The 17,130-nt window shown below is 44.3% G+C and overlaps 1 protein-coding gene across 1 annotated transcript in view; it reads right to left on the bottom strand.

The window, feature by feature from the left end:
- Positions 1 to 17,130, bottom strand: part of LOC147722358 (uncharacterized) — a 700,192-nt gene that overhangs the window by 251,600 nt on the left and 431,462 nt on the right. The window lies entirely within an intron of this gene.

Raw genomic sequence — 17,130 nt, 5'->3', positions numbered from 1 at the left:
ACGACCCCAGAAACACCCATTGCACGCCCCTTTAACGCAGAAAACTACGTTAAAGGGACTGATATTTCTCAGGCAGCATTGACCCCACAAAAGTGTCTCATTGCTGCCTGCTAAATATCACGCAGGCTTCTGCACCACAGAACGTCACAAAAAGTGACATTCGGAAGATGCAAGGAGTCTCATAAATGTGGCCCTTAGTACGAACACAGACAAAACAAACACTCTGCATCACAGCGCCTCTATCATTGAAGCCAACACATCGCCTTGTCTGTACCACGCATCCGCGACATCGACACAACCAGGATTAATGTACTTTTGTTCAGCAGGGCTCACTGACTCCCTGTAGCCGGCACGCGCTCCATTGTGGTCGGCTTGAACTTTTGACTTTGTCCTGATGCGGCGCAACCAGATATCCCAATGTTATATTTTAGGCTCCCTGTTTTCCGTTTTTACAGATTTTTACAGATAAATACAGACAGAAAAACCTTTATTTGCTCATCTATATTTATTTTTAAATGTGGATAAAAAACTGATATTGGGTTGCTTTTTGAGTGATTCTAAATACTCTTCACCATGTCTGCCAGGACAATAGTTGTGTAGATTGATAGGTAAGGGGGATAACAAAGAAATAAAGTTTAGTAAAGAGGCGTAAATAGCAGTAGATTTACATATGCATGATGATGAAATTGACATATTCTCATATACGTGGATTGTTATGTTCTGCAGGTCTTCATATCACTGAAACCCGGCAGGCATTCAAGCATGAGTGCTTATTTATTGGTTAAATACATGTGTAAATATACCCATTTCAGCTAAATTTTTTCACACAACCTAAAATAAATTTGAATAAATACAGATAAAATTTGTAAAAAATAAATATGGATAAATACAGACAGAAATGTAAAAAAAAATACGATAAAACCAGGAGCCCTAGTTATATTCCATATAGGTACCCTATATAGGACAAGGTAACATTGCAACATTTCACCTATATTCTTCCCTACATCACATACCTTTAGGATTCTTAGGGCGTGACCTTTTGCCTAGATACAACAGTGCATTCTGAACGCGGGTTTTTCCCTGGTTCGAATCTCATACATTATGCATCAATTTTCTTGGTAGCACAGCAGAACTACCATCTACTGTATATTATCTCTGTATAAAGTTCAGGCCCAACGTCATCCTTTAGGCCGACACAGTAACACAGCAAGGTAGGACCCCTGGGGAGACCTATGGGTATACATACCTCACATCTTGCTGAGAAGGACAAAAGAGACCGAGACTTCCCGGCTGTCACACTGACCAGAGACGCTGAGGTTCCTGCATGCAGACACTCCGGCTTGCAGTGGTCTAACTTTCCTCACGGGGTGTCCAACTCGAGACCTGGACGGGGTCCCATATTCTCTCATTCTCAAGTAATGAGGTTTATTAGATTCTAGAGGGATTCTTGGCATAATTCCTACACAGATGCTAGGTACATTTAGGTAAATCTAGGTAGGAGTACATACTTTTACCATGCATTCTATGTACTTGTATATTTTCATGACTACTGCAAAATGGTAGAACTGTACCATCCTTTAACTTTCATAGTACTTCTAATCATATATCTCTGCTACTGTCTAATGGTTGTCACAGCTTATCTATTCTATACTAGAATAACAACTGTTCAATAAATTCTTATTGTCAAAGTGCCCAGGATTTTTATTCTGTGTATCTCTGAGACAAACTAAGTGAGCACGAGTGACTGAGCGAAAGGTAGTATATTGTTTTCACGATTCTGAGGAATCAGGGTTGTCATGTTCTGGGGTTGCCAGAATCTATTCTCTCCTTGGAGATTATAGTGGCACTGTGAGCTAACTGACACAGAAAGGCTAACATACCTGGTGGGGGTTCACAGAATCAGTCTGCCACCAATCCCATAGTTTATGTTATCCAAACATGCAGATCCTGTATAGGTTGTATAGGAAATACATGTCATGGCACCGCCAATGTTGGTTGGGTACTTATTTAACAGTAGAATTTGAGTAGTTCAGTCGTGCTATTCTCAGAGACCCCTACTCACAAAACACCAGAGATGTCTGGAATAGGCAAAAAAATCCTATTTATTAGCTGTTGGTTAACCAAGCTTGAAGGACACGTAGTTCCTAAATTGTGCATAAACAACTTATCTTAGTTTCCTTGGAAAAACTTCTTATTTACAAAAATGACTGAGACCAGATGTAACATAGTAGTAGATCTAAACCTCGCAGTAGGAGAAGAAGATTCAGGGGCAATACAAATTGCAGAAAAATTCAGAAACACAGTCACCACTGCTAGACCATGGTTTAACACCTAGGGGCGGTATACTAGTTTTCGTGATTGAGCCACATGAATTATACAGAACAGAGGTCTTTTATTTGTGGGTTACATTCCCAGCAACAAATGCAAGAACACAAATGCTTCACTCCTACACAGAAGGAGATGCACCAGCAGAATACTGTCCGTTTGAGGACATTGAGGTCCTGCTCACGTACTAGGAACACTTATACTGGTTTAAAGGTGCCCTAATCCACCTAAGAAGAAGAGTGAGAATCGGCCTGCTTGGAAGAGAAGGGGCAACATGGCCAATATTAGCGGCCCACACACCACATCCTGACACTGAAACAATGCCAGTAGGAGACTTTCTCACACAACACAAAGAAGTGATAAAAATACACAGAAACTTGAGGTAATTCGTCATGAGGACACTCACAGTCCAACCAGCAATAGTTGCAACAAATGGAACTCAAACTCAGGGTACAACAACTAAAATCACACCACAAACATTACACGCAGTGATGGGCAAAATGGCCACAAAACGTAAACAAATGCCATTCTGGGTAGCTCAGAAAATAACACAGTTAGAGGCGGGATTCCCAAATACTACCCCGTATGAAAAACACAGAATGCTAACAATCTGTTTGCCCATGGGGATAACACCACAAGTAGAAGACTGTACCACTTGGTATACAGTATTTGCTGCCATGTATACCAGAACTCATGGTATTCCGTCATTAGCAGCGATACCAGATGTAGTAAGACAAATACAAAACGTGTACGGAGTAGAGCCTGCTCTGAACTTAGGAATTAAGTTACTAGATAACTATGCCCAGGTATCAGCCATAATAGTAAATAATATTAAAGGGGAAGCAGCTTCAGTGGCTATCCGCCAACAACTAAGGGAGTTCAGTCCTTTAGAACAGGAACACAAACTACCAAAAATAATTGAAAGCGCATATGCAGAATTAGGCGGAGATAGTTTGGGTGAGAAAGCTTTAAAACCACAACTGATGGGCAGTCCTGAAAAGGACACTTCCAAGAAGACACCTCCTTCAACAAAAAAGAAGTGGGACTATAAAAAACAACAAAACTTTAAAGGAAACAGATCTCAATCCAGAGGTAGATCTCTTCCTCAGGAGCACTCCGAAAACAGGTATAACCTTAGGAATAGAGATAATATTAGGAAACCTGACAGGTTTCAGGATACTGATACACGTTCCTCTCGTTCCTTTCAGGGTTCATCGAGAAACTCTGAGAAGGAAGGATGGTCAGGCAGACAAGAAGCGCTTACAAAGTCCAGAAACAAGCGTCATGCTCAAGATTACACTTCTAAAAAAGAAGAGAAACCAAAGCAAAAGCCACAGTTCATAAAGAAGAAGGTTGCAGGTCTAAAAATCAGACATGCCCAGAATTGTGATGACCTGACTATGAATGGAGAATGGGATCTGACAATCCTAGACAGTGCGGCAGAAGTAACAATAGCTCTCCAGAACTTGATGGAATTTCTGGTGATAGCGGACATGAATGATTATATCACGGTAGAAACACCAGATACTAGGGTAAGTGTCCCACATAAAGTATATGAAATAATGCTCCAGATAGAGGGGGACAAATGTAGAACAGTGAAAAGTCTCTTTTGGCAGATCCTGACATTTGGCTTTGACATTTTGTTAGCTGAACGAGATTGGCCGCCAGCATTCGTCATGGATTGCCCTTCACGAGAAACGATAATTCTACCTGCATTCTCAGACCATATTCCCAGGTACCTAAGACAAACAAATGCGCATGAGTGGGCGGGAGCCCAGGCTCATGCTTTATACAGAAACCATGTTGGATGGGATGAGGACTAAACCCACCACATAATTCCTTTAAAAATACTCCAACTGCACAGAGGCAGTATCCAATACAACAAGAAGCTAAAAACAGGTCAGAGAGATCTTAGATCAACTTGAAAACCAAGGGGTGATCAAAAATTGCCTCTCATTGATGAATAATCTTTTGTTTCTGGTCATGAAATTAAAGTTAAATTCTGAAAAGAACAAAATCATTGTTCCCCACAGTAAACTTGCTTATTGGACTCCCTCCTATTGCCCCCCTGAACCAGGTGTGGCACCCACTCCAAAACCAGCTATAAAGAGTCCAGGCCTCCACATTGATGCGGATCTCTCCATGAACAACCAAATCGGCTCAGTGACATCGGCATGCTTTGTCCAAATGCTCAAACTGCGCAAGATCAGACGCTTTCTCAGCAAGGAGGCTATCACCCAAATTGCTACAGCCCCAATTCTCTCCAAAATCGATTATGGGAATGCCCTCTACATTGGACTCAATTCCAGAGACATCGTCTGCAGATGATCCAAAATCAAGCAGCAAGAATCACTTACCTTAAGGATAGACGCTGCCATATCACCCCTCTGCTTAAAGACCTCCACTGACTACCAGTGGAGAAACAACCCTAGTTCAAAGCTGGTTACATGCTTTTCAAAGCAATCCAAGACACCGGCCCTAGATGTATTGTCTCACTCATCAACAAACACCTACGCAAGCGGACTCTGAGATCCACACATCAGAACTTTTTGAGGGTGCCCAGAATCCGGCGTAAACACATCGGCGGAATTCGGTTTTCCTTCCTAGGTCCGAAGATCTGGAATTCGTACCCTGCTTTCCTCAGGCTTGAGGGAGACTATCTGCGGTTCAGAAACCAACTAAAGACCTGACTATTCACCTTGGCCTATAACTAGCTGCTACCGGCTTAAGCTGCACTCACCTGACATTCTACAGCGCCAAGAAAACTGTTGGTGTATGTGCGCTATACAAATACCCATGCTACATAACATAACATAACATAATATGAAACCCGACAATTCATATTGTTTAGTTTTAGATTACAGACATTTGAACACTTGCACTAAGAAATTTGCCGTCAAAAATGCACACAGTGGCGCATTAATGAATAACATTGTGTGAAAAAAAAGACACTTGATATCTCAAATGGATTTTTTTGCCAAAATATAGCACCTGAAAGCAGGCATCAATTTTGTCGACTCCCCCAAGGGTATAAGAACAGCCCGGGGTTGTTTTCGGTCAGAGTAACTGAGTTACTTCAAAATTTGGATGAAGAGGCGTTGTCCTATGTGGATGATATTTATATGAGGGACGATGACCAAGAGGAGCACTTGAACAGAGTAAATGCCATAATTTTTAAATTTGCATCTGAGGGCTACAAATTAATTTTAAAAAATCAAAAATTGCCCACCTAAGTGTCTTGTTTTTAGGATATGAGCTTTCAAGTGAAAGGAAAAGCCTGGCAGCCAATTTATTTTAGAAAAATGCATGCTGCTCCAAACTCCAAAATCATTAAAAAATCTATAATCAGTCCTGGGATTCCTAAATTTTGGTAGAACATACATTTTACATTACGCAGATAGAGTGAAACCTTTCTACGACCTAATAAAACTTGATTTTCAGTAAGACAATGGACACAGGAACACACAGATACATTTTGTTCCTTACAAGCTGACATGATAGCTTCCAAACACTTACAGGCACGCGTAAATGTACGCCACCATGTGATCCGTATAACTGCAGGTCAATCTGGGTACACCTATCTGACATATAATGAAGGTGAAACAGTACCAACTGCATACAAATCACATTTGTATACAAATTCTGAGATGTGCTTTGCATCTACAGAAAAGATTCTGACAGCAGTACACTGCTGAAGGGAGACAAAGAGTACTGGCTCAGGGGAAATGACTACAGTTCCAGCCGTAGAGGCTGTGACAAAAGCAAGTGTTCCTAACGCTAAAGCCTTACATCCGAGATGGATACAATGGGCTAATTCTCCCACTGCAACAGATGTAGAATACTGGTACGACCCAAATTTAAAGACACAAGCATTCCTTCAATACGAACAAGAATATGCTCAACCAAACTAAATAATGCCTTTAGATAAGTATGAATATATAATTTACACTGACGGATCTGCTCAACCAGCCATAGGAAGTAAGCAACAATATAGCGCGCCATGTGCAATCATTAAAGGTCGCATGCGGAATGGAAAGTTCCATCCAAGTTACAAGAAAACGCAATCTCTAGGAGACTACGTGGCACACGTGGTTGTAATCTGGTCTACGTTTCGACCCCCTGGTTAAAGGGTAGGTTTGTGGCCATTGTGGTAGGCCGGCTTAGCGAGCACGAAGCATCTTGAAAACAACCACTCCTGTCAAATCTAACGAACCGCGTGGGGTGCGTGAATTATTACCGCACAAACGTCGGTCTAGCTGTGAACTTTGAAAAAGAAGAAAGAACCGTTTGGATGGAAGGCTTTCTATCCCAATGAATGCGGGATAACCACTTCAAAAGAACAGGAACCCTTGATGGTCCTACCACAATGGCCACGTAAGGGCCTCTGCTAAAGCGCTCCTGCTCTTCCCTGTCCTGAAGAAGACCCCAGCATGAGGACCAAACCTACCCTTTAACCAGGTGGTCGAAACATAGACCAGATTACAACCACTCTCCAATCATAGGACTAATTTACAGAGTAAAACGATTCCTATGTATAGGAGCATATTGGAACTACAGATCGAACTACAGACTGTAAAGGGCCTATTTTATACCACTGTGATTGTTCCTAGTCACAACCACCTTTACCCAGTCCTCACGTGTTTCCCATCACACCTATCCCACTTAACTGTTTCCCTATTTCTATCACTTTGAGCGCATCGTAAATGTCAATATTTGGCGAAAAATGTTTGTCTTGTTCCTTCATATGAAGCTCTAAAGTGTTATATTTATATGAGAGCAATGCCCACAGGCATATATATGATTCAATGACGTAATTGAATAATGTATTTCCTATGTTTGAATGTAATGATACCTCTTGAATCTAGGTACCCATGGATTTGAGCCAGGTACCCGATTAAATGTGTGCTGAAGTAATGAATAAATAGTATAGCACACTTTGGATGTAATTATTTTGTGTTCCATACCTGATTAATTATTTGTTTAACATTTGTTGTTCCAGTGAATCGATAGACTCTGACCATTACTATTGTAACTGCATGCATGTTGCAACATCCCATGTGCAAGATTCATATAATTAATCATGCTCCCATTTACATCACAGGTGCTGCAGAACCACAGAGCACAGACAGCGAGGCACTCCAAATTGAGGAGAAACACAGAGGACACCGAGGGAGAGAACCATCCTGCCCCACGACCTGGACCTTCACACACCTGCACCAGTACCACCACCTCCCCATGCAAACAGGGCCACCCCTGCAGCCACAGGAGGAGAGCAACCACCCCATGAGTCACACATGGCAGTGGAACAGGCCACACCACCACCCAGGAGGCAGACACGGCGCACAGCCACTGTGCGGTCACAGCCAAGTGGCCGGATGAGGCAGCAGCGCAACGTGGCAACATGGACTGACTGGGGGCAACATGATCAAGATCCAGGGCTTGGCATCGAATGCCAGATGCTAGCTGTCCACCAAAAGCAGGCACGGCACATGGCAGCCATGCAGCTGCAGCTTTACAAGACAGCGCGCAACATGAGCCAGCTCACCGAAAGCGTGCAGGTGTTAACGGCTGCAGTGAGGGAGAACAGCCAAATCATGGTGTCACAGCAGGACATCAGCCGCCGCCGCCACCGCCAGCTGCGGACCCGGCTATCAGCATACACCAGGTCAAACCACCTGATCGGGAATGCTACCTCCCAACTGTCACACTGGTCCCTGGCAATGCAAATCCAGATGGTGCAATGCTGCCAGGATGTTGCTAGGGCATTGGAACAGGTCAAAACCGCTGTCTAAAACCAGCAGGTGTGTGGCCATGCCCATGCAAGGGGGGGATGATGCCAGTGAGGGCACATCCAGTCCGAGCAGCCTGTCCCTGCCGGTGGTACAAGAACGACGCAGCAGTACCAGGCCCACTGCAACATCAAGGGCCGATACTGGCAAGGTGGATGTGGAGAGGCGACAGGGTGCGTCCGGCCGGAGGCGCTAGTGATTGACTGACTATTAGCAGCAGTGCCATGCTGAAGTACCAAGCAGGCCTGCTTCCCAATCATGGGGCTGTAAGACATAATACAGTTTTCATGTTTTGTGATCACAAAAAGTAAATGAAAGATCATGTTAACATAATAATAAGAAATTATTTCAAACGCAATCCTACTCATGTCATTATTTCATTTGGCATGCATGAGTGCAGTGTTGTGTGTGGGGTATGGGAGCACTAGAAATAATTCAGTGTGATGTTGTTGCGGCGCCTGTGTCCTTCAGCAGGATTCTCCCCGCATGCATGAAGCACATGTGTAGGAGGGCGGTTGACCCCCTCCGACTCACTGCCAGAGATCTCCACAGGTATCCTCCGCTTGAATGCAATATTGTGGAGTATGGCTCACACGGCAACGATGCGGCAGCAGACCTCGGGCTGGTATTTGAGGGCCCCACCAGTCTTATGTAGGATGTGGAATCTGCTATTTAACATCCCAAATGTCCGTTCAATGACATTCCTGGTGCGAATGTGCGCAGCATTGTAACGCCGTTCCTGTGGTGAGGCAGGGTTGAGGTATGGGGTGAGGAGGTACTCACAGAGGCCATAGGGGCTGTCACCTGAAGGAAAGGAGCAGAGGGTCAGTGCCTGTCATGCGCAGCTACATGGGCTTGACGTACTGTATGTGGGCATGTGTACTTACCTAGGAGGTGTCCTTCGCCAAAGTCCCTGGCCAATCGGGTGTGCATGCTGCTGTGGCTGAATATGAAAGAATCATGCGTACTCCCCGGGTATTGGGCCACTATGTCGGTGATGATTGTCTTTGCATTGCAGACCATCTGGATGTTGAGTGAGTGGTAGGACTTGCGATTCCGGTACATGTATTCTGTCTCAGCGGGTGGGCAGATGTGGATGTGGGTACAGTCAATGCATCCAATTACATGGAGGAATTGCGCAATGTTGTAGAATTGAAGCTTTGTTTGATTTAAGTCTTGTTGGGTGGTTGGGAAGGTTATGTAATGGTGTATCTGGGTCAGCTTGGCGTCCAGGAAACTCCGTAGGCAGTGGCACAGCGTGCTCTGGGAGATCCCCCCTGCAACTGCAACTACCCCTTGGAAGCTTCCGGAGGCCAGGAGGTGCAGGCAGCACAGGACCTGGACATGAGTGGGCATGGCATTGGTCCTCTTTGTTGGGTGCTGCATCAGGGGGTCAAGGTCTCCGATGAGCTTAGTTATCATTGCCCCATTCAGCCTGTATTTTGAGTAGATCTCCTCTTCAGTCTGGCCCAGGAGTGTGATCCGCAGCCAGAAGATGTGCTCCTGGATCCTGTGTCGGTTCCGGGCTGCAGCCTGGAGCCTTCGCCGCCTTACCACGATGTAGAGTCCTGGCATTGTGAATATCCTCATGCTCCTACTGTGTCTCCTTAAGTGTGTTTGTTTTGCCCCGCATGTGTATCTTGTTAGGGTTTTTTTTCCCAATTGAACTTTATGGTTACCATCTGGTTTGAGTTCTCCTTAAATAGCGCCTCGCTAATAGCGATTTTGTTTTTTTTCGCAAATTGCGATTATTGATGAATTTGCTTTGCGAATATTTTGCGAGTTCGCAAATGATTTAGCAGAATCAGTGGAACATTGCTATTACAGAATCGCAAAGGGGGTTCTACGTTGATTCTGCGAATTTAATTGCAAACTCGCAAAATATTTTTTGCGAATTTGCAATTTGGTTGTTTTTTCTATCATGAATTGCGGGAGCAGAAATTGCGATCACAATAGCTGTTTCGCAACTATTGCGATCGCAATTTTGGTTGATGAATCTATGCATATGTCTTGAAATTTGACAAATGCCAGCAGATGAAAGGTTCCACTGTAACACATCCAGCGCAGACACAATTATTAATATCTGATAAACCACTAGCGTGTGTTTACTTGGACCACTGAAGTTTCTTACAAAGAGATGGCGCTTACAGGTTTATCATGGTTGCAGTTGATTACTGCTCAAGATTCCTAAGGGTGTGGCCCCAACGCTCAGCTGACGCTTGAACTGTTATAAAAGATTTGCGAGTCTTCATAGGGACATACGCAATTGGCACATTACATTCTGACCAGGGCCCTGTGTTTAGCTCTCAGGCTTAAGGAGGCCATATGAGGATAGAGTTTAGCATTGCGGTACTCCTCTCTCTACTATCCTGAGGGAAATTTAGCTGTGGAGAGGAAAAACCCAAGACTTAAAGCAGTCTTTAACAGCTAGAGCATTTGGCATAGGTGAGAGCTGGGTAAAATATCTGTATGGAGTGTAACAAGCTTTGAACAACATGCAAAGATGTTCTCTGGGGGGTCACTCCTTATGAGGTCCTATTTGGGACAAGAATGTGGGTACCTGATCTTGATTGTGAAGGCACAGTGACAGATTTAAAACGTTTTGACATCCATTAATATTTATTTGCTTGAGTTTTATATAGCGCTGGCTAGACCCGGAGGTATCAGAACGCTTTACATGAGGAAAGTTACATTGGTTATAAAAAAAAACATTGTTACAAAAAAAATACATAAATGTTACAATTTACATCTCTTGATTAGTGGTGCGTAGAAGGGTGAGAGGAAGTAAAGTAAAGAGTAACAGGGAGGGGATACGGTGGAGAGACAAAGGAAAGTCTGCCCAATGTCCGGCTGGGTAGGTGACGGCTGAGGGGAGGTCAGCTGCCCATCTCCTCTGTAGCTAGCAAGGAAGTTCCACTGGGCCAAGGTAAAAAAGCTATGTCTCCACAGCCAGTGGAACGTTTCATTCCCTGCAAATAGGCGTCAAAAGCTGAGATACTTGTCAAGGTCCAAAGGATCAAAGGGTCAATAGCAAAAAAACAACAGCGGAGGAAGCAACGAGAGCATATGTCCGAAGTCCGGCTGGTTAGGTGACGGCCACAGCGGTGTGCCAGAGCCAATCTCCCCTGTAGCTGTCGGTGCACCTCCACAGGGAATCAGTCATGTGTTCTGGGCTCCGCTGGATGAGTGAAGATCAGAAAGTGGCCAGAGACGGACGGGAGGAGATGGCGTGGATGGTAGGACAGATAAGTGTTTGAAGATTGGCTGTCATCTTAAAGTCAGCTGGGCATGGCTCAAGTTCTATGGCTTTGTTAAACTCCGTTATGACATTTATCCTGGGAGAGCATCCGGGCCCCTTCAGCTGATTGGACATCTTTGCACAACGGTGACAGTACCTAGACGAGCGCCATTTCAGGGTTAGGTTCAAGGAGTTCAGACTATTGAGTAGACTGTCGAGCACTTATTGGTCCCTAAAGCCCACAAAGGGATCGTATGTGGCTCCTATTTCATTCCCCACTCACCGCCTCAGAAGAGTCCGCTGTGGTTCTCGGAGGATACCGCTAGCAGCGCAACAACAGCTGATGTAGGGCTCCCGCCAGTCAGCTCCGCCCCACTTCTCAAAGCACTGCAGAGCCCAGCCGCTGGTCTAATGATGCAGTGCCCCGGGGCCTACTGCAAACCAAATACCGGTCCCGTTGCTGGATGACTGGGCACAAAGCGGCCCCAGGCGAGACCAGGAACGGCGGGCGCCAGCATGACCAACCACATCTGGTCGCTCCGTCTCTCTCCACAATCATGCCGCTGGCCCAGCGAAAATGCACACACCGGCGAGAACCGCCACCCAAGACCACAAGGGTCGGTCATTTGGCTGTTTTACAGGATCTAAATGAATCCAGGACACAACAACGTAATGTCCACCTGAAGCAGACCGCCACTGGTGAAGTCAAATCAGTCACGGCAAGACCTGTCTGGATCCCAAAAGTCGGGGATCCGGTCAAAGAGAAAATAGCGGACAAGAAAGAATTTGGGTCATCATACAGAAAGCCTGTACAGGTCCTAGCAGTTGAAGGAACAAGAACTGTACTTTCACCACCTATTGCTGGAGAAAAGATTTGTCTCAATCAACCTAATCAAGCCACACTATGTGGCCGATACTGAGTAGTAGGCCACGTGGACTACAAAGTAGCAGATGCCCTCCTCTCGCTACAATTAAGAACTTCAAACGGAAAGACTCATCACGTTCAAAGAGTCCCGGGGACAGAATTATGGACTATGCAATAATGCTATGGAACTTGTTCCGCTTGAACCTGAAGTTCGAATTCAGAATCAAAGTGAAAGATAAATTTCAATTCGACCAAATATAGATGTCTACATCAACATGCCTCAACAAGCGCCCACTACGATTTCCACAAATCCTGCTGCAATATCAACAACTGATCGAATTTCTTTTGGCTACTTCATAAACTTTGATACGTTTTCTTTCGATCCAAGTGAACCTGAAACGATGCCAGCCCAAAAATCACGCAAGCAGAAAGTTAAAAACTTTCTTAACTTTCTTAAAAAAGACTTACCTGGTGTCACCTTGGGTAGAACTATGGGTAATCACCGGGATAATTTTCTTTCTTTTCTGGTTAGGCTTAGTAATAGTTTTTAGCATGCTTATTAATGGAAAATACCTTCGACAAAGCTCTGCAGCCCAAAAGGTAAATGTAATTTTAAAACCACACCAATCATCTCATCGACACTTGTCACCAGTGAACATTACAGCAGTTCCTATACCTGAGGTTATAGTTTGGGACAAGGTTGATTTCGATATATTTGGTCTGAACGAACTTTTAAGAATTCCTCACTTATTTAAAATATCGTTGAGTGACATCATTACCTCAAGTACATTTTCCGATGATTGGGACTTTGGGCCAGATGTAGGAGCCTTAATACCGGTCGGAAACGGCCGATTTCGGCCGTTTCTGACCGGTATTTGGCTTTTGCGATGTAGGGGCCCATCTGATTTACTAAATCGGTAAATTTACCAGTTCGGTAAATATACAGAATCAGTAAAATACAGAATCGGTAAATTTACCGATTCTGTAAATCAATATGTAGGTGGCACTTCACAGAGTGCCACAGGCCCTTTAGGAGTCGGTATTTACCACCCAATCCTACTGGGTGGTAAAATACTGAATTCAGGTGTGCATGCACATCTGTGCATGCACACCTGTGTCATGTGACACACAGACATGCCCTTAGGGCATGTATGTGTGCCACATGTCACACAAGCCTGTACTTACAGATTCGGTAATTGTGTTTTAAAAATTACCTACATCTGCCTCCTTCTAATTTACCGATTCATAAATACCGAATCGGTAAAATTCGATATTTATGAATCGGTAAATTAGATTTACCTACATCTAGCCCCAAGAGTCTGTACATAACAAGTTGTCTGATTTGGAAAAATCACCTGCATTTTCTAATAGTGAAACATTGGAAAGCACACCAGATTTCGAAAGGATTTATTGTTATCAACATTATGGTCATCACTTTCTGCATAAATCTGCTAATCCTAGAAATGTGTTCACATACCACCAGTGGGAACATTGTCCAACACCACCGAAAGGCATTTACACAAAAGTTTCCATATTTTTCAGGGTTTAATATGTCTGACCCAGCCTCATATTATTATAAGATTGACCAACATCAGCACAGAAAAATATATTAACAAACACCAAACAAATTTACTTTACGCCCTTTATTGCCCAGTTGTCTGAACAAGGTTTAGATTTATGGAAAGACGCCATGGACTTAAAATCAGTCTGGGGTACTAGAGAATGGCAAGTTCAGGGAACGGAAGCTTTGCTTAGAGCATGCCTTATCCCTCAACAGATCATATTTTTGAACAACGCAGTGCAACAGACGTCTTGCCTTGGACTAGCCAAGAACAAAGACTTGAACACACCTCGGCTGCCAACTCCATCACACACTGAGGTTAACGAAACATCACAAAAAGAGATGGTGGAGTGGTGTGGCTCACTGGTTAGAGGCGGCAGACCCGGAAGCAGAAGTCGGCCCGGGACCAGGGTTTAATTCCCGACGCCGCGGGGTCGTGGACCAGGGTCAGAAGACTTGATAATTCTCGCCTCAGTGCCTACTCTAACCAGGGGTCCCACTAGGCAACTCTGGGCATTAGCTTGCCTAATCTCCACAACGGCCCCATCAACGCCGGGGATGCCTGGCTCCACCTTGGGGATTCCCAGTAGGGACCATCTCACAGGGAAAGCCAGGACGGGTTCCCCAGCGGTATTCAGCGCCAGGATGTCGACAGGCAACAGTGCGCTTTACAAGTAAACATTACATTACAGTAGATGACATTATACAATTCAACAGATCATAGCCAGATTGGAAGAAAATATCCCAACAAGAGGCCGCAAAGAGAGATTACGGGAGATAGAGCGTATAAATCTGGAAAAATCTCTAGCAGTGGTAGACAATTAACCTTCAGGCTATATTCCTTAGGGAACATTGTATGTTCTGCGATAGACATACTAGAACAAGATTTGGCTATATTACAACACAGGCAATCTCAGTTACATTCTATTATGTTGTTAAGCTGGACGCTGCAATCTTTGCGTGCAGGCTATGTACCTTGGCGTTTTATCAACAGCACATCTCTGTTTTCTGAATACAATCTAACATATAAACAGATAGCAATGGCACAAAAAGGGAGTAAAATATTCAATGCTGAGTATCGAAATACTGGATAGATTAGGATTTACAGTGGCTGAATCACCATCCACAGAATGGCTAATCCATGGCCACATAACTCTACCGGTCACTACTTTTCAGTTTCAGTATTGCCTTGAACAAAAGCAGGCAGGCAGATATGAAAAAATGGGTAAGGAATACATTAAGAAATAATGGGGCTTACCATACAGATTCCGATACCGGAGTGGGGATCGAGAAATATTTCTAAGCGGTACGAACTGTGAGAACGCTTTAAGTGGATCACTCGTATGTCAGGATATAATGCTGCACGGGGCTTGTAATGCTTCTGTAACAAACTTGTCCTGTCATCTGTGGAGTGCCCCAGCTGCAGTGATTACTCTAGCATTCAGGCTACTTTCGAATGGGAGTTACTTGATGCTGAACAGTCAAGGCTGCTGCGGAATGCTCCCAGGCATCACATATCTCATATCAGTGAGCTCCTGGGTAACTTGTTGTATGCAAGTATTGTTTCCACCGACACACACAGTCAGGGAGGCGCCTATATGGCCTTCACTAAATGTTTCTTTAATACGGTTTGATACTCTACGCAGAATGAAAGCCATGCTTCTACAGAAGTCTGTGCCCTTAACCTCCGCTCAAGAGACTTTTAATCTCCAGATCGCAAGGTTTTCGGCCAAGAAACAGGCGCTTATCCATACAAACTGCCCCCTTCCATTTCGTAGAAATGGTAAATCGTATCTTTAACATGTCTGATACAACAGGCATAGTCCACTTATTTAAGAACATAGGTTCTGGCCTTCCGGGCACCTTTCAGACGGCACTTGGAGTTATACCAAACTTCATACACTCCATATTCTGAAGCATTTTAGGGGGACTTTGGCTAATCCTGTTTCTAATAACAGGTATCCTAATTGTTTTCTATTTGCTACGCAATGGACGTCCCAGTCACCAAGGAGATGGAAAAAGCACTCCTACATACATTGACCGCATGGTACAACATCTAGGCACGCCTCGCCTAAGAGAACTAAGTGCATCTTAGTTCTTGTCATTTCGACCAGTCTGGATGGACTGCATCTTACCTGTCCTCCGATGCCTGTTTTGCGGAGCTGAGTGCGTGTTAAACGTTTGTTTGACACTCCCATCATATGAGCAACCAGACGTGAATGCTCTACTAGACTCGATAACGGCCCATGTTCTGCAGTCTCCTAAGCGTATTCCAATGTTGATGGGAGCATTCCTTGAGCCACCACGGGTAGTAACTGCTCCTTAAGGTATGGACACTGGCTCCTTCACTGACACCCACGCTTTGGACGAAGCACATGCTGCCCCCAGCACCGGCTGTGGACAGCGTTAACATCATCTGTGCTCAATTGACGTACTCTGTGAGGTGCTACAGGGGCCGTCTACTGCGGAAGCAAGCAACGAAATGTTGCGTATACCAGTCAGTATACATACAATTGACTCATTTGGCTCGTCGTATGCTGGAAGAAATTCGCCCTTTTTTAAGAAACAAGCTCAATTTGGGAACTCAAAAACAAAATTTTGCATTCCTTTCAGTTTTTGGGCATACATGCCTTTCTAATGCTTATAGTGGTTCGGACTATAACTACGGACACTTTAGAGTATGGCTTGCAAATATTTTCTTTTAACATTATTATTTAGAAATAGTGTTTTTTAGAAGTTTTACATTTCTTTAGCAAAACAAATGTTTTATGAACTTTGAGCGTACCTATATCTAGTTAGGCTAGTAGTACAGTAATAAGTTACATATGCCATCCAGTCGGAAGAGGAGAGGGTGTTATATTCCATATAGGTACCCTATTTAGGCACAGGTAACATTGCAACCTTTCACCTATATTCTTCCCTACATTACATACATAACTGTTCTTAGGGACTGACCTTTTACCTAGCTACAACACCGCAGGAAGAACGCATGTTTTTCCCTGGTTCGAATCTCATACATTATGCATGAGGTTTCCTGGAAGCACAGCAAGACTACCATCTCCTGTATAATATCTCTGTATAAAGTTCAGGCCCGACGTCATCCTTTCGCTGACACAGTAACACAACAAGGTGGTAGGACCCCTGGGGAGACCTATGGGTATATATACATTACATCTTGCATAGAAGGACAGAGGAGACCGAGACTTCCCGCCTGACACACTAACCAGAGATGCTGAGGTTCCTGTATGCAGACACTCCAGCTCGCAGTGGTCTAACATCCCTCAGGGCAGCACCGGTGGGGTGGGGTCGGTGGGGGTGGGGTCAGTGGGGGAGGGGCGGGGCTAGAGCAACA

This window comes from Lissotriton vulgaris, chromosome 4_1, assembly GCF_964263255.1.
Source record: "Lissotriton vulgaris chromosome 4_1, aLisVul1.2, whole genome shotgun sequence".
Taxonomy (NCBI): Eukaryota; Metazoa; Chordata; class Amphibia; order Caudata; family Salamandridae; genus Lissotriton; species Lissotriton vulgaris.
Note: the sequence above shows the minus strand (reverse complement) of the source record. Positions and strands in the feature narration are given on the sequence as shown.